This window comes from Saccopteryx leptura, chromosome 2 (genome assembly GCF_036850995.1).
Source record: "Saccopteryx leptura isolate mSacLep1 chromosome 2, mSacLep1_pri_phased_curated, whole genome shotgun sequence".
Lineage (NCBI taxonomy): Eukaryota > Metazoa > Chordata > Mammalia > Chiroptera > Emballonuridae > Saccopteryx > Saccopteryx leptura.
The window spans coordinates 95,892,978-95,915,343 of record NC_089504.1 but is presented as its reverse complement, the minus strand read 5'-3'; the positions used below and the strand labels follow the sequence as shown (position 1 = coordinate 95,915,343).

Below are 22,366 nucleotides of genomic sequence, written 5' to 3'. Positions count from 1 at the left end.
CCAGAGAATGCATCAGTGGCTTTGGGAGCTCTGACTGGAAAGGGAAGTGTTTTCCCTATGTGTTTGCTCATCTGCTGGTGTTAAACTTTATAGGGATGGCCCAACATTTTTTGGCTTTACTGTTTCTTTACCGTCTGCCTGAATCCAATGAGAACCTGCATATAAATGACCATGACAGTGGTGGCCCCTGGTGATATAGCACCTCATAGAGTTATAGTGAGGACTAAATGAGTTAATACATCAAAAGTGCTTAGAACAAACCTTGCATTTAGTAAGTATTTAGTAACTGTTAGCTGTTGTTAGGTCTGTGGAAGAAAGGTTAGTAAAGTGTAAAGATTTGTTTTTTTCTTTCTTTTTTTGAGAGAGAGAAGGGAGAGAGATGCAAAGCATCAACTTATACTGTAGTTGCTTCACTTTAGTGTTTTTTTTGTTTTGTTTTTTTTTTGTATTTTTCTGAAGCTGGAAATGGGGAGAGACAGTCAGACAGACTCCCGCATGCGCCCGACCAGGATCCACCTGGCACGCCCACCAGGGGCAACGCTCTGCCCACCAGGGGGTGATGCTCTGCCCCTCTGAGGCATCGCTCTGCCGCCACCAGAGCCACTCTAGCGCCTGGGGCAGAGGCCAAGGAGCCATCCCCAGCGCCCGGGCCATCTTTGCTCCAATGGAGCCTCGGCTGCGGGAGGGGAAGAGAGAGACAGAGGAGGGGGGGTGTGGAGAAGCAAATGGGCGCTTCTCCTATGTGCCCTGGCCGGGAATCGAACCCGGGTCCCCCACATGCCAGGCCGATGCTCTACCGCTGAGCCAACCGGCCAGGGCCTTTAGTTGTTTATTGATTGCTTCTCATACCTTCCTTGACTGAGGGGCTCAGGTCGAGCCGGTAATCCCTTGCTCAAGCCAGTGACCTTGGGCTCAAGCCAGTGACTCCAGGGTTTTGAACCTGGGACCTCAATATCCCAGGTCAATGCTTTATCACCACCACCAGTCTTGCTAGACTTAACCTTTACTGTAAAGAGAAGAGAGGGGTTTGGGGCAAGGAAGAAAGGAGTGGTGGATGGTAATGAGGCTGTTGAAGTCAAGTAATAGGAGGTTGCTCTGGTAGGATAAGGTTTAAAAAATAGTTTGCAACAAGCTTTGAATGCTAATGATTTACATTTTTTCTTTAAATCATAGAAATTCATTTGAGGCTTTTTTTTTTGGATTTCTTATTTTTTTATTGATTTAAATTTATTGTGTTTACATAGATTCAAGTGTCCCACCGAATACATCCTTCCATACCCCAGAATTACCCTCAACATCCTTCTTGCCCCCTCCCCCAACACCCTCTCCGCTTTCCTCCAGGATTTGCTCTTCTGCTCTCTATAATGCTGTTATGTATATATAATTTCACCAAGCTCTTTCCCTTCTCTGATCTCATCCTCTCATCCCCTTTCCCTCTGTCCGCTTTCCCAATGGTCCCTTTGATCCCTCCTCTGCCTCTATTCTGTTCCTCAGTTCACATTGTTCATTGGATTCCTCATATGAGTGAAGTCATATGATATTTTTATTTTTTGCCTGGCTTATGTCACTTAACATAATAGTTTCCAGGTCCATCCATGTTGTTGCAAAAGGTAGTATTTCCTTCTTTTTCATGGCCCCATAGTATTCCATGTGTATATGTAGTACAGCTTTTTAATCCACTTGTCCACTGAAGGACACTTGGGTTGTATCCAGATCTTCATTATTGTAAACAATGCTGCCATAAACATGGGGGTGCATTTCTTCTTTTGAATCAGTGATTTGGTGTTCTTAGTATATATTCCTAAAAGTGGGATGGCTGGGTCAAAAGGCAGTTCCATTTTTAATTTTTTGAGGAATCTCCATACCATTTTCCACAGTGGTTGCACCAGTCTGCATTCCCACCAGCAGTGCAGGAGGATTCCCTTTACTCCACATCCTCACCAGCACTTATTATGTTTTGTTTTGTTAATGTGTCATTCTGACGGGTGTGAGGTGATATCTCATTGTGGTTTTAATTTGCATTTCTCTAATGATTAGTGATGTTGAACATTTTTTCTTTTGCCTATTGGCCATCTGAATATCCTCTTTGAAGTGTCTATTCATTTCTTTTGCCCATTTTTGATTCGATTATGTTCCTTGATTTCTCTTATCAATGTTTTATAATTTTCTGAGTACAAGTCTTTAACCTCCTTGGTTAAATTTACTCCTAGGTACTTTCTTTGTTGTTGTTGCAGTAGTGAAGGGGATTGTTTTCTTAATTTCTCTTTCGGACAGTTCATTGTTGGTGTATAAAAATGCCACTGGTTTTTGAATATTAATTTTATATCCTGCCACCTTGCTGAATTCATTTATTAGATCCAGTAGTTTTTTTACTGAGACTTTAGGGTTTTCTATGTACAGTATCATATCATCAGCAAATAATGAAAGTTTTACTTCTTCTTTTTCAATTTGGATGCATTTCTAAAATCTTAAATCTACATTCCTCTTTACTAGATTCCCTGCCCCCCCCCCCCCCCGTTCTGTTTACAACAGGACCGTTAACATTTCTTACATCATTGGTTTGGTTGTAATAAATTCCTTGAGGGTTTTTTTTGTTTTGTTTGTTTTTTGTACAGGAAGCTTTTTATTTCTCCTTCTATTTTAAACGATAGCCTTGCTGGATAAAGAAGTCTTGGTTGTAGGATCTTGTTCTGCATTAATTTGAATATTTCTTGCCATTCCCTTCTCGCCTCAAGTGTGTTTGTTGAGAAGTCGGATGTCATCCTTTTGGGGTCTCCTTTGTAGGTGATTGACTGCTTTTCTCTTGCAGCTTTTAGTATTCTTTCTTTATTTCTTAGCTTTGGTTTTTTAATTATGATGTGTCTTCATTTAGGTTTATTTGGGTTCCTTTTTAATGGGATTCTCTGTGCTTCTTGAACTTGTGTGACTTTTTCCTGCATCAATTTTGGGACATTTTCAGCTATGATTTCTTCAATCAGGTTCTCTATCCCTTGTTCTTTCTCTTCTCCTTCAGGAACCCCTATGATGCAGATGTTGTTTCTCTTCCTATTGTAACAGAGCTCTCTTAGACTTTTCTCAGACATTTTGATCCTCTTTTTCTTTTGCTGTTCTGCTTCTGTGCTTTTGTTTATCTTGTCCTCTAAATTGCTGATTTGATCCTCTTTTTCATCCCGCCTGCTTTTCATTCCTTGTGTAGTCTTCATTTCTGATATTGTGTTTATCATTTCTGTCTGATTCTTTTTTATGATTTCAATGTCCTTTTTGATGCCAGATATCTCATTGTTTAGGTGCTCATGTTGTCTATCTATGGTTGCTCTAAGATCCTTGAGCATCCTCACAATCATTATTCTAAAATCTGCATCTGGCATCTTACTTATTTCCATTTCATTCAATTCTTTTTCTGGGGATTCCTCTAGTTGATTCATTTGAATTGCACTTCCCTGTCTTCCCATTTTTTCTCAATATAGACTGCTCCTTCAAATATGTTGTTTGTGTAGCTGAGTATATGGTTGGTGTTGTCTGACTCCAGCTTTCAGTTGTGTAATTTCTAAATCTTCCTGGGATGGCTTCAGCTGTTTGTAATCCACTGTGGGCTACTTGTCTGCTGCTACTGCTCTTTTTGCTGTTTGTGACAACGTTTTCTATGCCTTAGCTGGGTCAGGTGTGAGGAGCCTTTCCTTAAGATACCACTCTAACTATGGTTGTTAGGTCTTGAGCTGATGCTCTGTATCTGGCTGCTGGATGTACCGGCCCTGGAACTCATAGGCTGGAAACTGGCAAAGACCAGTGGGAGTCACTGCTTTTGACTGGCCCTCAGCAACCTTCTTGGAGCTACAGGTGATCCAGAATCATCTTCTCCTCATCCGACACCCGATCCTGCACGTCAGCCATCTTGGGCTGCTCTGCGAGGCTTTTTTTTTTTAGCAGTAGTACTAACTCTAAAATCTTTGTGGGTTGAAAAAAATTAGGTCTGAAGTCGCTGGCTGGAAACCCTGGGCTTGCCTGGCCAAGGCACATATGGGAGTTGATGCTTCCTGCTCCTCCCCCTTCTCTATTTCTCTCTCTTTCTCTCTCCCTCCACCCCTAACATGAATAAATAAAGTCTTAAAAAAATGTTGCCTGACCTGTGGTGGTGCAGTTGATAAAGCATCAACCTGGAATGCTGAAGTCACCGGTTCATAATCCCGTCAAGGCATATACGGGAAGCAACTACCATGAATTGATGCATTCTAAGTCTCCCCCACCCTCTTTCCCCTCCATCTAAAAGATCAATAAATAAAATTTTAAAAAATTATTTTAAATGTTAAAAAAATTAGAGGTATGTTTCTTGTTCAAGTTGAGAGTTCATCACAGCTGAACTGGGGGCTCTGCTTATCATAATCATTCAGAGACCCAGACTAATAGAAGAGCTAACATCTCATATTTTGTTTGCCTGTAGAGAGTGGAAAGAGCACTCTGGAGGGTCATGCACCCACAATTAAGTACTAGGCCTGGAAGTGACACTCACACTTCCATTTACAACTCATTGGCTATAACTAGTCATACGGCATTCACCTTATTACAGGATTCCAGAAATTGCAGTCCTTCTGTGCTTAAGGGAGGGGCTGAATAGGAAGAACTAGAATTATATAATGTGCAACCCATCTTTGATACACACGCCTCATATTAATCCTTATGCCACATAATAATATTTCAGTCAACGATGGACTGCATATATGACTGTGGTCTCATAACATTATAATGGAGCTGAAAATTCCTATCAACTAATGATGTAGCCATCCTAACATTGCAGCACAACGTATTACTCACATGTTTGTGGAGGTACTGGGGTAAACAAACCTATTGCACTGCTGGTTGCATAAAAATACAGCACATACTTATGTATAGTACATGACACTTGATAATGCTAATAAGCAACTATGTTTCTGGTTGATGTATTTACTATACTTTTTACTGTTATTTTAGAGGGTGCTCTTTCTACTTATAAAAGTTTGTTATAAAACAGTATGTCATGGTTTTTTATTTTTATTTTTTCTTTTTTGTGTGTGTGACCTGAAAAATTATTCATAAGTAAAAAGAGCAGCACATAAAATTGTACACGATATAATATCAAGTTTTAAAAAAATACACCATATGAATATTGAAAAGGCTGAAAATAAATACATCATCATAGTAACAATATTTCTGGATGGTGGATTATACATTTTCTGAAATTTTATCTTTTAATTGAATTTATTGGGATGACATTAGTTAATAAAATAGTATGGTAGTATGGGTTTCAGAGGTACAATTCTACAATATATCACCTGTATTGTAATTTGTGTTCATCAGCCCAAGTCAAGTCTCCTTTCATGACCACTTATCCCCCCTTAACTCTCTCCAACCTCCCTGACCCCCGGCTCTGTGGTAATCACCATACTGTCTGTCTATGATGATGATGGTTTTTTGTTTGTTTCTTGCTTAGTCCCTTGACCTTTTTCACCCAGACTCCCTCTCCTCTGACAGCTGTCAGTCTGTTCTTTGTATTTATGAGTTTGCTTTTATTTTGTTTGTTAGTTTATTTTATTCATTAGATTCCACACATAAGCGAAATTATATGGTACTTATCTTTCTCTGACTGGCTTATTTCATCTAGTTTAATGCTCTCCAGGTCATCCATGCTCTCCAGGTCGCAAAGGTAAGCGTTCCTTCTTTTATTATGGCCACAGAGAATTCTATTGTGTAAATATACCACAGTTTTTTATTCACTCATCTACTGATGGGCATTTGGGCAGTTTCCAGATCTTGGCTACTGTAAATAACACTTCAGTGAATATAAGGGTGCATATATTCTTTCAAATTAGTGTTTTCGGTTTTTTCAGATACATCCCCAGAAGTAGAATCACTAGGTCATAAAGCAGTTTCATTTTTAATTTTCTGAGTTAACTCTATGCTGTTTTACACAGTGGCTGCACCAGTCTGCATCCCCCACCAATAATGCATGAGGGTTCTCTTTTTCTCCACATGTTTGCCAACAGTTGTTTGTTGATTTATTGTTTTATAGCCATTCTGATAGGTATGAGGTGAAATCTCATTGTGGTTTTAATTTTCATCTCTCTAATGATTAGGGACATTGAGCATCTTTTCATATGTCGATTGGCCATCTGTATGTCCTCTTTTGAGGAGTGTCTATTCAGGGCCTTTGCCCATTTTTTTAATTGGATTGTTTGTTTTTTTGGTGCTGAATTTATAAGTTCTTATAAATTTTGAATATTAACCCCGTATCATATATGTCATTGGCAAATATATTCTCTCATTCTTTGGGTTGTCTTTTCATTTTTTTTTTTTTTGATAGTTTCCTTTGCTGTGTAAAACCTTTTTAGTGTTACATAGTCCCATTTCTTTATTTTTTCTTTTGTTTCCCTTGCCTGAGGCAATAGATAAGAAAAAATATTGCTATGAGAAATGTCTGAGATTTTACTGCCTATGTTTTCTTCTAGGGTTTTTATGGTTTTGAGTCTAACATTTAACTCTTGAATCCATTTTGAGTTTATTCTTGTATGTGATGTAAGAAGGTGGTCTAGTTTTATTTTTTTTACAGGTATCTGTCCAGTTTTCCCACCACCATTTATTGAATAGACTATCCTTACCCCCTTGTGTGTTCTTGCCTCCTTTGTCAAATATTAATTGACTGGAATGGCGTGGGTTTGTTTCTGGACACTCTATTCTGTTCCATTAATCGATATGCCTGTTTTTATGCCAGTACCATTCTGTTTTGATTACATGACCTTGTTTTTTAGTTTGATATCAGGTAGCATGATTTCTCCAACTTTGTTCTTCTTCTTCAAGATTGCTTTGGCTATTTAGGGTCTTTTGTGGTTCTATATAATTTGGAATATTTGTTCTAGTTCTGTGAAATACACCATTGGTATCTTGATAGGAATTACATTGAGTCTATAGATTGCTTTGGGTAGTATGGACATTTTAATGATGTTAATTCTTCCTATCCATGAACACGGTATATGCTTCCATTTATTTGTATCTTCTTCAGTTTCTTTCTTCACTGTCTTATAGTTTACCAAGTACAGGCCTTTTATATCCTTGGTTAAATTTATTTGTAGATATTTTATTTTTTTGATATAATTATAAATAAGGTTGTTTTCATAGTTTCCCTTTCTGATAGTTCATTGGTGTATAGAAATGCAACTGATTTCTGGTTATTTATTTTGTATCCTGCTACTTTACTTAATTTATTTATCATTCCTAATAGTTTTTTTTTATGGTGTAATCTTTAGGGTTTTCTATATAAAGTATTATGTCATCTGCAAATAATGACAGTTTTACTTCTTCCTTTCCAATTCAGATGCCTTTTATTTCTTCTTCTTGTCTGATTGCTGCGCTAGGACTTCAGTACTATGTTGAATAAGAGTGGCGATGTAGATATCCCTGTGTTGTTTCTGATCTTAAGGGAAATGCTTTTAGTTTTTTCCCATTGAGTATGATGTTGGCTATGGGTTTGTCATATATGACCTTTATTGTGTTGAGCTATGTTTCTGCTTTTCCCACTTTGCTGACAGTTTATATCATAAATGAGTGCTGGCCTGACCTGTGGTGGTGCAGTGGATAAAGCGTCGACCTGGAAATGCTGAGGTCGCCAGTTCAAAACCCTGGGCTTGCCTGGTCAAGACACATATGGGAGTTGATGCTTCCAGCTCCTCCCCCCCTTCTCTCTCTGTGACTCTCCTCTCTCTCTTTCTGTCTCTCCCTCTCCTCTCTAAAAAAATGAATAAATTAAAAAATAAATAAATGAGTGCTGGATTTTATCAAAAGCTTTTTTTGCATCCATTGATATGATCATGTGACTTTTATCCATTTTGTTTATGTGGTATATCATATTTATTGATTTGAAGATACTGTACCAACCTTGCATCGAGAAATAAATCCCCCTTGATCATGGTGTATGATCTTTTAAATATATTACTAGATTTGGTTTTCTGATATTATGTTGAGGATTTTAGCATCTATATGTTCATAAAGGATATTGGCCTATAATTTTCTTTCTCTGTAGTATCTTTATCTCATTTTGGAATTTGAATAATATTGGCTTTGTAAAATGAGCTTGGGAGGCTTCCATTCTCTTACATATTTTGGAATAGTTTGAGAAGGATAGATGTTAATCTTTCTTTAATGTTTAGTAAAATTCGCCTTTGAAGCCATCTGGTCCAGGACTTTTGTTTTTGGGGGGAGTTTTTCCAATTACTGCTTCAATTTCACTAGTAATATGTCTATTCAGATTCTCTAATCTTCCTGATTCAGTTTTGGAAGATTTTTTGTTTCTAGGAATTTATCAATTTAGTCCAAATTGTCCAATTTGTTGGCATATAGTTGTTATATTTTCTTACAGTCCCTTTTATTTCTGTGGAATAAGTTGTTACTTCTCTTTCCTTTCTGATTTTATTTCTTGGGGTCCTCTTTTTTTTAGTTTTTATTGATTTTAATTTATTGTGTTTACATAGATTCAAGTGTCCCACTGAATATATCTCCCCCTCCCCACCCCTGTGTTCCCCTTAACCCCCCCTTTGCCCCTCCCTGGGGTCCTCTTTTTTTATGAGTTTATTAAAGGTTAATCTTGTTTATCTTTTCAAAGAATCAGCTCTTAGTTTCATTGTTCCTTTAGACTCTATTTTGCTTATTTCTGCTCTGATTTTTATTATTTTCTATTCACTTTGGGCTTTGTTGTTATTTTTCTGATTTCTTTAACTGTAAAGATTTGGGGTTGTTGTATGTTTGTTTTCATTTGTTTCCAGGTGATTTTGGATTTATTCCTTAGTCTCATTGTTAACTCATTTACTTTGGGCATTGTTTGTTGTTATTTTTCTGGTTTCTTTAACTGTAAAGATTTGGGATTGTTGTATGTTTGTTTTCATTTGTTTCCAGGTGACTTTGCATTTATTCCTTAGTCTCATTGTTAACCCATTCTTTGTTCTTTGTTTAGTAACATGTTATTTAACCTTCATGTTTTTGTATGTTTTTCAGGAGTTTTTTTTGTCACTGACTTCTAGTTTCATGCCATTTAGATCAGAATAAATACATACCTATACACCAAATATATCTCCCCCTCCTGATATGATTTTAGTCTTCTTAAATGTATTGAGACTTGTTTTGTGTCCTAACATGTGGTCTATCTTAGAAAATGTTCCATGTACAATGGAAAAGAATGTATATTCTGCTTTGAAATGTTCTGAAGATATCAGTTAAATCCTTCTGATCTAGTATGTTATTTAAGGCCACTGTTTCCTTGTTGATTTTCTGTCAGGAAGATCTGTCTATTGATGTCAATGGGGTGTTAAAGACCCCTACTACGACTATATTAGTGTCAATCTCTCCCTTTATGTCCATCAAGATTTGCTTTATATATTTAGGTGATTCTATGTTGGGTGCACAAATGCCGTATTTCCCCCTATATAAGGTGCACTTTTTTGGGGAAAAATTTAGAGTCTAAAAACTGAGTGTGTTTTATACAGTGGTTGTAGATTTTTTTACTTGCAATTCCCACTTTTTCTCACTTGTTTTTGCACTTGTTGAAGACAGTGATTCGTCATCAGACATATGAGGACAAGCTAATGGGTGGGAATTTTGACAATGATGAGGAGTTGTCTGAATTTTATGATGAATAAAACTTGAGTTCAATAACTTTCTGTGATACTTTTTTTTTCTCAAATTTTGGGCCCCAAAATTATAGTGCGTCTTATACCTGGAAGCGTCTTATACATGGGGAAATATGGTATGTGTTTACAAGAGTTATATTCTCTTGTTGGATTGCTCCCTTCATCATTATGTAGTATCCTTCTTTGTCTCTTACTATATAGTCTTTGCTTCAAGGTCTATTTTGTCAGATACTGTATAAGCATTACTACTCCAGATTTTTTCATTTCTATTTGTATGAAATATCTTTTTCCATCCATTTATTTGTAATCTGTGTGTATCTTTTATTCTAAAGTCCATCTTTTATAGACACCATATATATGGGTCTTCTTTCTTACCCATTCAACCACCCTGTGTCTTTTGATAGGAGCATTTCAGCCATTTACATTAAGTGATTATTGGTAGGTATGTATTTATTGCCATTTTATTCTTTTAATTACGTTCCTCTGTTCTCCCCCCCACACCCCTTAAAGCAGGCCCTTTAACATTTCTTGTAATACTGGTTTGGTACTAACAAACTCTTTAGCTTTTCTTTTTCTTTTCTGGGAAGCTCTTTATTTCTCCTTCAATTTTAATGATAGCCTTGCTGAGTAGAGTAGTCTTGGTTGTAGGTCCTTGCTTTTCATCTTTGAATATTTCATGCCAATCCCTTCTGGCCTGCAGTGTGCCATGATTTTCTGGCTGCAGCCTTATATACTTCATGCTTACCCATCTTTTGATTGCATGATTTTCTCTATGCTTGATTTCATCTTGTGTTGTTTATAAATTTAATATAGTCTACATGTATATTATTTATAAAGTCTAGTCTACAGTGATGTACAGTAATATCTTGGGCCTTCACATTCCCTCACCCTCACTTACTGACTCGCCCAGAGCAACTTTCAGACCTGCTAGCTCCATTCATAGGAGTGTCCAGTACATTAAGGTGTATCATTTTATATCTTTATACCATATTTTAACTGTACCTTTTCTCTGTTTAGATACACAAATACTATTACAGTAGCCTACAGTATTCAGTACAGTAAGGTGCTAGATAGGTTCATAGTCTTGAAGCAATAGGCTATATACCATTAACTTTGATGTACCATCTAGATTAGTGTAAGTGCACTCTATGATGTTAGCACCCTAAAGAAGTCACCTACCAAAGCATTTATCAGAATGTTTTCCTGCAATTACGTAGTGCATAACTATATTCATAAATAGCACTGATGACTGCTCACCACCCAGGAAGACTCATTTAGAAGGTTGTTGTATAATAGTTCAAGCAGGTTATCTTAGTTTCTGGATTAGGGTTGCTGCAGTCAATATGAAGAAGAGAGGTAAAGAAAAAATTTGAAAGAATAGTATTTAAAAGTTAGTAATTGTTTGAATAGAGTTACAAAGGAAAGAGGAGTCAAGAGGATCAAAACTTTTGAACCCAGTAGAAGATGAGGCTGCCAGGACAGAGATATGGAAGTTGGTGTGTGTTAGGCAACAGTAGGAGACTAGTTGGGTGCCCCACAGGCCTCTAGAGCTGTGCTTCTTGAAGGCTGCTCCACCAGCCTGTGCTTGCCCACAAGCTGTATTTGGTCTGCAAGAAGAGAGGACAGAGGTAGAGAGTAAGCATTTATAAACTTTTATAGTAATTTTCTTTCTCTGCTATGGTTTGTTCTGATTATGTTATGTTAAATCTAAAAAAAATAGAGCTTGTATTTGAGGAGCCACTGAGCCACTTCACCCACAGGTGTTGTAAGGTACCAAAAACTACAGAATTAATATTAATATTTTAAGAGGCTTGGAGAACATTTTATTAATTTGGGTTAAAGTGTGCAGAGAAATGGTGAGAATAGTCTCTGTACTGTGTGATTGGCATAACCAGGATGGCCTTTGGCATTGTATTGTAAATGCAAAGGGGAGGAAAACATGGATCCCCAGACATTCCACCACACCTGTGGGGAAAGGGGTGAATGGCTAGCCAGGTGCAGGGAGAGAAAAGCCAAAATAAACCTTTTCTTATAGCAATGAACCATTTGTGGGTATTTGTCCCCACGGAAACTACCTCTCCTATGTAAATGCGTGTAGTTAACACGTGTGACTCTGGACAGAGAGATAGCAGATGGACACTAGATAATATGGGAATGCCTTTTAATATGTAAAAAGATATCTTTCTGCCATTGTGTTGACTTGTAAATTTTGTTTTCTCCAAAATGATGTATGGCTTGCAAATTGAACGTGGTCCTATCATGTTAAAGGACATATGACTATAACCAATAGTGGTAAGGAGCTCCTAATTACAATTTTTGCTTCTGTACTTCCCACTTACAAAACTATAAAAACTAAGTAGAACAAAGGGCTGGCGCGCACTCCCTCAGACCACTGTTGGAGTTGCCGCCGCTTGGCCAAGCTAGACAATAAAGCTTTGATGTGTAATCCACGGACTTTGTTCATGTCTTCAATGTTTCGGGTCCCTCCGGATTAGGCTTAACATATTTTATATGTTTTTGTTTTGTTTTGTTTTGTTTTTTTGTTTGTTTGGGTTTTTTTTTTTGGTATTTTTCTGAAGCTGGAAACGGGGAGAGACAGTCAGACAGACTCCCGCATGCGCCCGACCAGGATCCACCCGGCACGCCCACCAGGGGCGACGCTCTGCCCACCAGGGGGCGATGCTCTGCCCCTCCGGGGGTCGCTCTGCCGCGACCAGAGCCACTCCAGCACCTGGGGCAGAGGCCAAGGAGCCATCCCCAGCGCCCGGGCCATCTTTGCTCCAATGGAGCCTTGGCTGCGGGAGGGGAAGAGAGAGACAGAGAGGAAGGGGGTGTGTGGAGAAGCAAATGGGCGCTTCTCCTATGTGCCCTGGCCGGGAATCGAACCCGGGTTCCCCGCACGCCAGGCCGATGCTCTACCGCTGAGCCAACCGGCCAGGGCTATTTTATATGTTTTATTTTTCTTTTTTTGTGATTTTTTAAAATTATATTTTACAAAGATATTGACTTGTAATAGGTAGAGGGAAAATAAAAATAACTAGCGTTTTACCACAGGTAGTTTGGGAAGCACTGCTTTGGAGATAGATGACAGATACTTAAATGATCAAAGCTGGTGATAAGGAGTTGAGTCCCTTCCATGGAATGATGAGTTCAGTACTTGAGATGTGAGCAACACAAAGACTCCAAAATGTGATGAGGTCCCAGGACTGAGCCTTGGGGTGCACCTAGTGTTTGGGGAGCAGAGATTTAAGAGGGGATGTAGGTGAAGATAAGACAGGGTCCCAGGAGTCATTAGAGGTGGTGAGAAGTGGTAGTGTCAGATGCCACGGAGAGCCAAGGAAAATAAGGACTGATATTAAGCTAGAGTTAGCATGAAGTAATTCATTGTAAATGTTTAAACATAAACTTTTAGCATAGCGGTATGGTCAGATGCCAGATTTCAAGTTATAAGAAATGTAGGATCATAAAATAAAAGATGGTATAAACTATTGGTTGGAAAAGTTTGATGATAAAACAAAAGCAAAGACAAGAATGGTAGTTATTGGGTCAAACAAAGGAAAGCACATTTTGTTGCTTTTGTGTGTTTTTTTCCTCCTAATAGGAAAAGCTGAGCAACTTCAAAGGATCCTTTCAGCTGAGGGGTGGGAAGGAAGAAGTAGGTGGCAGTGTTCCATGGCCAGGAGCAGGAGTGGAGAACAGAGGCCACGGAGAGTGAACCTGGGGGTGCAAATGGGGGCTGTTTGAAGAAGAATGGTGCACACACTAGGATAATTACTAGGAGTGTCAAACTGAGGGTGGCTAAAGGGGGGAAGAATGGGAATTTGCAAATCTTAGCAGATTCAAGCTGGGAAAATGTAAAGTGGGGCATTACTGAGGTCTAGCAGTTGATGGGGTAAGTATGGTTAAAGTTAAGTAAGCAAGTTCTCAGAAGCCCTAGTGAACACATTGGTGAAATGGCTCTAAATTGTGACTTTGAATCTACTCTAGGAAATTTAACTTCTTTCTTTAGTCCCAGTAAATACAGGGATGAACAAAAGTAGGTTTACAGGCCCTGGCCGGTTGGCTCAGCGGTAGAGCGTCAGCCTGGCGTGCGGGGAACCCGGGTTCGATTCCGGCCAGGGCACATAGGAGAGGCGCCCATTTGCTCCTCCACCCCCACCCCCTCCTTCCTCTCTGTCTCTCTCTTCCCCTCCCGCAGCCAAGGCTCCATTGGAGCAAAGATGGACCTGGCGCTGGGGATGGCTCCTTGGCCTCTGCCCCCGGCGCTAAAGTGGCTCTGGTCGCCACAGAGCAACGCCTCAGAGGGGCAGAGCATCGCCCCCTGGTGGGCAGAGCGTCGCCCCTAGTGGGCGTGCTGGGTGGATCCCGGTCGGGCGCATGCGGGAGTCTGACTGTCTCTCCCCATTTCCAGCTTCAGAAAAATACAAAAAAAAAAAAAAAAAAAGTAGGTTTACAGCTGCTCACGCAGGTTATCATTATTACAGTAGTTTTATTAATTCTGTTTTGTGTACTCACAGCTATAAACCTACTTTTGTTCAGCCCTGTATGAGTACTGAAGAACAAAGTAATGAGGGGAGGAATGGAGTGGGGTTACTTACTCCCCAACGTGGTGAAAAGAGGAGTAGAAATATGGTACAATGTAGATTTAGATAAAATTATTTAATTCTACTTAGAAACAATCATTACTCATCAAAAGTATGAAGAGAATACAAGTATGATGTTTTAGGTGCTCTAAACATTGTAAAATTTTAAATGTGCCTTAAAACTCCTACCTGTCAAAGTAACCTGTTACTCATTTCTCATATTCATTCAGCGCTCTCTTTTTCTAAGTATTAGAATTGGAAAGGAGCTAGGCGGAGATGCAGTGTCTATATTTGTGCCCAGCCCTCTCTCCTCTGACCTAAGTGTTCTTCCTTCACAGTCTTGAACCCAGTCCTCAGGCTTCCCTGCAGTTTTGCTGTTGTCTGTGATGGGCCTCTGCTTGATTTCCCAAACAACATTGATACAAGGTGGCATGTTGTGGTTACTCTGTAAGATTGCCATACAAAAGAGGCCGTGGACATAGAGATTAGGAACACTCTGGAGTCCAGCAACTTGAGTTCACATCTTAGTAACCTTGGGCATTTAGCCTCTCTGAACATCATTTCCTCTTTTGTTAAAAGGGATAGTAAGAATGAAAAGGATTGCAAGAGATTTGGAGAGTGTCAGCTACATAGTAAGTACCCGTAAGTATCGATTACTCTAAATAGATTATTTTTACTAGATGTTTTCACAGCCTTTTGCAAGTTTTAAGATTTTCATAAATGCACTTAAGAGAAATCTGACAAATCCAGTTATTTGCCTTTAAAAACAGAGATTGTCACTATATGCAAAGTCTTGTGCCTTAAGCATGATGACAAAGGCCAAGGGAAGGATAAAGGGATTGCAAGAGGACAAAGGCTTGATAATAGAGATGTCCCACAACAGGCTGTGCTATGATTGCTTAGTTCTTGGTTGTGTTCCCCTGACATGTCTTTAGCAGTTTTGACACAGAAAAGTTACTTTCTAGTTTTAAATTTTAGATATTTCTTTAGGAAATCTTTAACTGTTGATAGTGTCAGGAAACACATTCGTGTTATTAAGACATATCTCGTAAGGAGGAATCAGGTGTGGCAGTTCTGCAAGTAAGTAAGCTTTCCTGTGCCTTCACAGGTCTGCCTTCATGGGCAAGTATAACTTCTTGAAAAAGCAATAGGAAAGTGAAATCTTTTCTCTATAGTTGTAATGAGTTCTTCCAGGAATCCTTTTCTTATCACTGCTGTAATTTAGTTTAAGTGGCACTCTAGAAAACTTGCAAGTAGCAATCAAAAGGCTAAATTCTCTTCTCTTTGAAAATAGCGTGAAATCACTTCCAATCTGCTCCCTGCAACCCAATGCCTGCTGATAATGTGAGCATAAACACATTAGGCAGCAGAGAGGAATGGCATCTGGATGCTGAGATGGGATGGGATGGCCAGCGTAAACACCAGCCGCTGTGGGGAAGCTGCACTCCAGCCTCTCACGTCCCGGTGAAGCATAATTCAGTGTATGACTATGTGATATTGATGTGAGGAAAATCAGTTTTTGTTTTCAATTTTCACATTTAGCCTTCTCTCTCCCACCCCCTTGACTGGGTCTAATATATAAATCAAGCCACAGCTGACAGTGATTTGCTTTCTTTATCTGGGAAAAGGTCTTTGACTCTGATTGTGACTTGGCTTCGCTGCGTTGATCCTCATCACAGACACTTTTTATAATTCCTGCAGCCACTTTAACTCCAGTTGTCGAGGTTTTGCAGGGAAAGGACGTAATATACATATCACAATTGGGTCTTTCATTACATAATCACAAATTATATGCCATCACTCGTATTCTTCATGAAAGCAGTACATTTAAAGAAAAGAGAGACTATTTAAAACTTGAGACCAGAGAGCGCAGTTTATCTTATTTACAGTTTGGCTTAAAGACTAGTATTTAAGTTAATATCATACCACATGTGGTAATCCTGAAAAGTGCTATATATTTTTATTTATAGTTAAGGGAATAAAGCAAAATCCCCTTTTCATTATGTTATCTTGCATTATTTACTCAGTGATAAATGACATAGCCTCGCGGGTATGAGATTTGCCATGAAAGACCCTATTGTAGCATACATTTATATGGGGGTGGTGCGCGGGTTGTTACGAGTTATGGTTCCAGAGGGGTTTTAGAATCTGAATATCCTGGTACTTGTTCAGTTAAAACGTATAGCTAATGTTGTTTTAACACTGTATTTTTACTTGAAGTAAAAGAAAAATAAAAAGGAATGAACAAAGGGAAAAAGCTTGAAGTTAAAATGCTAGAGACCAAATAAAATGACTAAAGGTATATTAGCATATCCTAAACTCAAAGATTAAAATTATACAGGAGATAATGGTGATCTTTTGATTTGCTTGTTTCTGCTCTTTAAAAATAACTTCAGCTTCAAAAGTTTATTAGCTTTTTAAGGGCACCAGTGAACAATTTCTATCAGATTGGGGAGATGAATGTGAGGAGCTAACAGAAAACTTCTGAGGGACTAGAGAGTTTAATAGCTGCTCAAATCTTTGAGTTAGAAAACTAGTTCCATGCTAAGTAAGTTTGTTCAAAATCCTTGAGAATTTCTACTTAAGAAGGAAAAAGCTAGATATTTTGGAGGAAGGGTTAGTATATTTGGTGGGGGAGTTAGTCTTTTAGAATATATTTGCTTTGAAATAGAGAAAATAGATGAAGAAATAAATAAGAGCAGGGAAATTAAAAATTTTGCTTAGCTTGGTTCAGTCATCAATTCAAATGGAGACTGCAGCCAAGAAATCAGGAGAAGGCTGAGACTCAGAGGGCAGCAGTGGAAGAAGTAGGAAAGGCCATTAAGAGGAAGTGTATACCATTAGAGACCCTTGTATTCCTAGTTACAATTATGGATGTGAAAGTTGGACAGCAAAGAAGTCTTATAGGAAGAAAAACAAGTTCTTTTGAAATACGGTGTTGGAGAGGAGCTCTGTGGAGACCCTGAACCACCAGAAAGATGAACAAGTGGGTCCTAGAACAAGTTAAGCATCAACATTACTGGAGGTAAAAATGACAAAACTGAAGTTGTCCTAATTCAGGCACATCATGAGAAGAAAGTGTTCTTTGGAAAAGACAGTAACGGTGGGAAAATTAGAAGACAGCCAGAAAAGAGGGAGACCAATGAACTACTGACTCCATAAAAGAAGCCACAGGCATGAGCCTGCAGGAGCTGAGCAGGGCTATTGAGGATGAGACATGTGGACATCCGTCATTCATAGGGTCACCTGGAGGCAAAGCTGACTCAAGGGCATATAACACATACATAGGGAAATATATAAATTGTGGAATATTCATACAGAGACTCTAAATGGCAGTTAAAGACACTGAATCTGTGTGCATCTACATGGCCATGTTTCAAAACCATTGAGTGGAAGAAATGTTATAGAATGTCAGCATGGCATTTCTAAACACAAAATAATACATTTGCACTTCTAAGATTTCTTCTTATTCTAAAAGTATTTTCTTAAATTTCACAGCAATAAGCTATGCTCCTATGACTATGCATTTGAGTGTCTGAGGAGCTATGCCCAGAGACAGTACACTTCAGCGGTAAACTGGCTGTCACTGAGAGCAATCACTGTGTCCCAAAGATTGCACACTCTTGGGAGAGCAGAAATACTTTGTAATGCACACAGTGTACTCAATACTATATAATACACATATATGCAAAAATTCTCCTTTTCTCCTGTGTTGTTTAAAATAAAACAGATGTGGGATAAAGAGGTACAGGTATATCCTGAGAAGAAAAAGTGAGAGCTATATGGAGGAAGATGTTTGTTGAGTAATATCTTTCTACTAGAATCTATGCAAGCCAGAATCTTTGTTCTGTTAATAACTAGACATTGAAATCACAAATGGCCTTAGATGTCAGTTCTACAGATATTTATTGAGAACTTATGTACAGTGTACTCTACTTAACATGGTCATGAACACAAAGATGAATCAGGAGGCCCAAGTTGTGTCTAGACCAGTGGAAGATGGAGATAATGATAGAACGAGGCAGGATAAGTTAAGGGCCCTGAGAGTGGTTCTCATAGCTTTATAGCTTCAAAGGAGAATGAAATGGATTTCTCTGGAGATATCCAGAGTGGCTATACAGAGGCTATTTGACACATTGGTGGATGTGTGCGTTTCTGTTGGGTGAGTAAAAGCAGCAGGGAAGTTCTCTTGCTGTGCCGTTGCTTTGTTTAGTATTAGATCCTTTTCCTACACCCCCTCCTTTCTTAAGAAAAATATTGCTGTACAGAAAACCTTTCGAAGCCTTTAATGGTGTTGCTGAGACAATCATTTAAGCATTTAAAATAGACACTCCATTTTAGATGCAGCAGTGGTTAGCCACTGGAAACTAACATTGGGTTTGATGGGGCGGGGGGTTATATGTTATGGTTTATGACAGAGAATGGAAAAATGCTTTAGTGGGATGGGCTGGCATTTTAAATTGGAGCACAATAATAGCAAGAAGTGTTGAAGTCAGTGGACTTCCTAGAAATATGGTTGCTGTTTGATGAGAGGCCTTTCACCATGGCCATACACACACACACACACACACACACACACACACACACACACACACACACACACACACGCAACCACAGTCAGTTCAGTTCTTTCCTCAACTTGGGACCATGACCCTGACTGATGTCAGTGAGAGCTAAGTACTTGCAGGAAAAGGAGATTTAGTTCTTCTGTGAAAAGTACAAAATAGGAGTAATAAGCAACAAATTATAATAGACTTACACATCATACATAATTTAGGCTGAAAGCCATGCAAAGGCGATGGTGCTCTTCTGAATCTTCTAGGGCTGGCTTTAAAATGCTCCTATTTTGGTCCTGATTGAGTGGCTCAGTGGATAGAATGTCATCCTGGCCCATGGAAGTCTCAGGTTTTATCTCTGATCAGGGCTCATATGAGGCAATCAATGAGTACACAACTAAATGGAACACCAAGTTGATGCTTCTGTTTCTCTCTCCCTTCCCTCCCTCTCAAATCAATGGAAACTTTAAAAATATTCTCCTATCTTCCTCAAAGCCCTTTCAATACAAATTGATTTTAGCTCATACAACTGAAGATTTAAAGAGGTAGAATGGGGTATGGAAGAGAGTCTTAGGAGGGGTAATGTTTGATTTATAACTTGGACAGTATGAAGGAAGGGGCCACAAGCACTAGAGAGGAGAATTCCAAGGACAGGCATCAGCAAGCGGAACAGCATCAGAAATGGGTGACCTTGTATAAGTCACTTTACCTCTCTGGGCCTCATTGTCTGCATTGTAAAACTAGAGAGTTGGACTTAGCCTTAAGGAATTTTTTGGTTCCAAAATTCAGTGAAATGGGTTAAAATGGGCAACAGGATCAAATACTGTTTGTTTTTTTATTTTTTTTTATTTCCAGTTCTTTTGAAATATAATTGGCATATATATTGTATTAGTGTAAGATGTACCACATAATGCTCTTATATATAGATATTGCAGTGTTTGTTTTTTAAGATGGCAGCTCTGGGGTGGTGGGAACATTGGGAATAGGTTGGAGACATGGAAAGGGACAAAATGTTGGCAGGAGAAAAATGTCCAATGAAACAAAATTCCAAATTTGCGGGAGGGAGTGGTGTTGCAGGGAACCCTCCTTTCCTATTTCTGATGTTTCCTTTCTTGTTTTCTTTTTAATTACTGTAACATTCCTGGTCACTTCTATTCTCAGGGAGGTGGAGTGACATATGCTGGTCAATTTGGGAAGAAGGAACTAGGTATGTTCTGCTCAGCTTGGCTTCTCCATTTTGCTTTTGGGCACCAATCCTGAGCACAGAGAACTGTTCTCCTTACTTCTTCAGGCCCTGTCTTACTAAGAGAGGGTACCTCCCCTTCTGGGAGCTTTGACCTGAGCCAGTATTGTCCACGACCCTATGGGTAAATCTATCAAATTTGGGGGTTCAGTTTTTAGGAAACTTTGGCTTTCACTCTAAACTATATTCTTTAGATTAGCCTTCATCAGTAAAAATGGTGGTATTTTAGTCTCCCTCTGCCATATCCTCACCTCATTTCTCAGTATGTTTAGAATTTGGGTGGGCAAAAGAGTGCTATTTATTTGGTCCTCTAGTACTCCAAAAGCTGAGATTTATGAAGTGAACTAGCTTTGGTGAGAAATTATTTTTTTCTTCTTCTCTGTATCAAGAAGAACTAGAGTTCTTTGAGGTGTGATGGAGCTTCAGAGATTCAAAATTATTTCAGTAAAGTCAGAGGCCAAATAATTATCTGAGAATCATTTAGCAGGCATGGAATTGGAAAGTTAAAAGAAGGAAAGATTTAGAATTGCATCTGTGGGGAGTAGACTCAAGAAGCCACTGAAGGTGACCAAAGGATTGCCAGTTAGGATGACAAACAGGATGATGCTAATAGACTTGGGTGGGTAGAACTCAAAGGCAGTCTTGTTCTCTACTACCAGGGACACACGTGGTAAACACTGCTGTGTAGGATATATTTTATTCTTAAGTTATATTAATTTTCAGAAGTAAATGAAGGAATCTGTTAGAGTTGGACAATGAATGGTTATATCAATACTGTTACAAATGCTAAACTATACTTCTTTAAATATGATAGTTTAGGCAGCCACTAAGTTAACCCTTATCTCAGTTGATTCAGATTTTCCTCATGTGTGGTGCGTGTTTAGGATTTTGTTGTTGTTGATGTTGTTATTAAACATTTTTTAAAGAGCTCCATTAACAAAATACTGGATAGTAGCAGCCCCAAATACCAGCAGGATAAATTTTCAACATCTATTGTTTTTCATTACAGAGATATAGCCAGTGACTTTATGGAAGGTTATTTTTCTTTACATGACAAGTTTAATTGCTCTCATTCAGAAAAGAAAATGGCTTGACTTATTTCCTTTGCCAATTGACTTTTCTGGGACCAAGGGAAGTACCAGCTTCTCCATGAAGTAATTTCAAACTACTTTTTGCATCCCTAATTTCTCTTAATTTTTACTACTCTTTTTTTTTTTTTTTTTTTGTATTTTTCTGAAGTTGGAAACGGGGTGGCAGGCAGACTCACGCATGCGCCTGACCAGGATCCACCCAGCACGTCCACCAGGGGGCAATGCTCTGCCCATCTGGGGCGTTGCTCTGTTGCAACCAGAGCCATTCTAGTGCCTGAGGCAGAGGCCATGGAGCCATCCTCAGCGCCCGGGCCAACTTTGCTCCAATGGAGCCTTGGCTGCAGGAGGGGAAGAGAGAGACAGAGAGGAAGGAGAGGGGGAGGGGTGGAGAAGCAGATGGGCGCTTCTCCTGTGTGCCCTGCCCGGGAATCGAACCCGGGACTCCCGCATGCCAGGCTGATGCTCTACCACTGAGCCAACCGGCCAGGGCCAATTTCTACTACTCTTAAAAGTCAAAATGTACATTAACACATACAGGTTAGTGGGAGGGGATAGTTGAGAGCAGGGTAGGATTTTGGGAGGTGATTGCACTTAAACTGGGTATGGAGGGAGACTAGCATTTGGTGGGTGAATATGGGAGGTGGAAGCTGGAGCACTCCAGGTATGGCACATGTCTTCATCCCGAAAGAAAGGAGGTATGGTGTTAGAGGCCATCTTCAGGAAGCGCTGTGTTGAACAGCCCCTTAGCTAGAGAACAAGGATGCAAAGGGAGTGTATTCTTCATGACTGACAAACTAGCATGAAAGTAGACGGTATAAGGCTGTTGGAAGCCAGAATTTATTAGGCTGGTTGAGATTTTGATAAGGGAGTAGCCTGTGGATAGGTGGAAAATGAAAATTCAGTGGAGTTGATTGCTGGAATGAGATTCTAGGTGGAAGGGAAAGAGGAGTCTAGTAGACATGCGATAAAGTCAAAAGGAAAGTGAGGAGGAATTAAATGGAATGACAAGGCAGGGCTCAATTTTACTTGAAAAGTCAAGCAAGTAACTTTTATAGTTGATAAAAGAATATCTCCTGATACTTATAAATACAAAAATTCTTTTAAATATATCTACTTTGCTAGAGCTTTAATTTTTTCCCCCATTTTTGGTAAAAAAATAATAATAGTGAAACACTGTATAATGAAAGAAATTAGGTACACAACAGGGATTGAAATAATTTCAAATAAATTTTCCTTTAGCTGGATT

General features: G+C 39.1%; 1 protein-coding gene across 9 annotated transcripts in view; it reads left to right on the top strand.

Moving 5' to 3' along the window:
* The window catches only part of AOPEP (aminopeptidase O (putative)), a 385,199-nt gene that overhangs the window by 18,661 nt on the left and 344,172 nt on the right, over window positions 1-22,366 (top strand). The window lies entirely within an intron of this gene.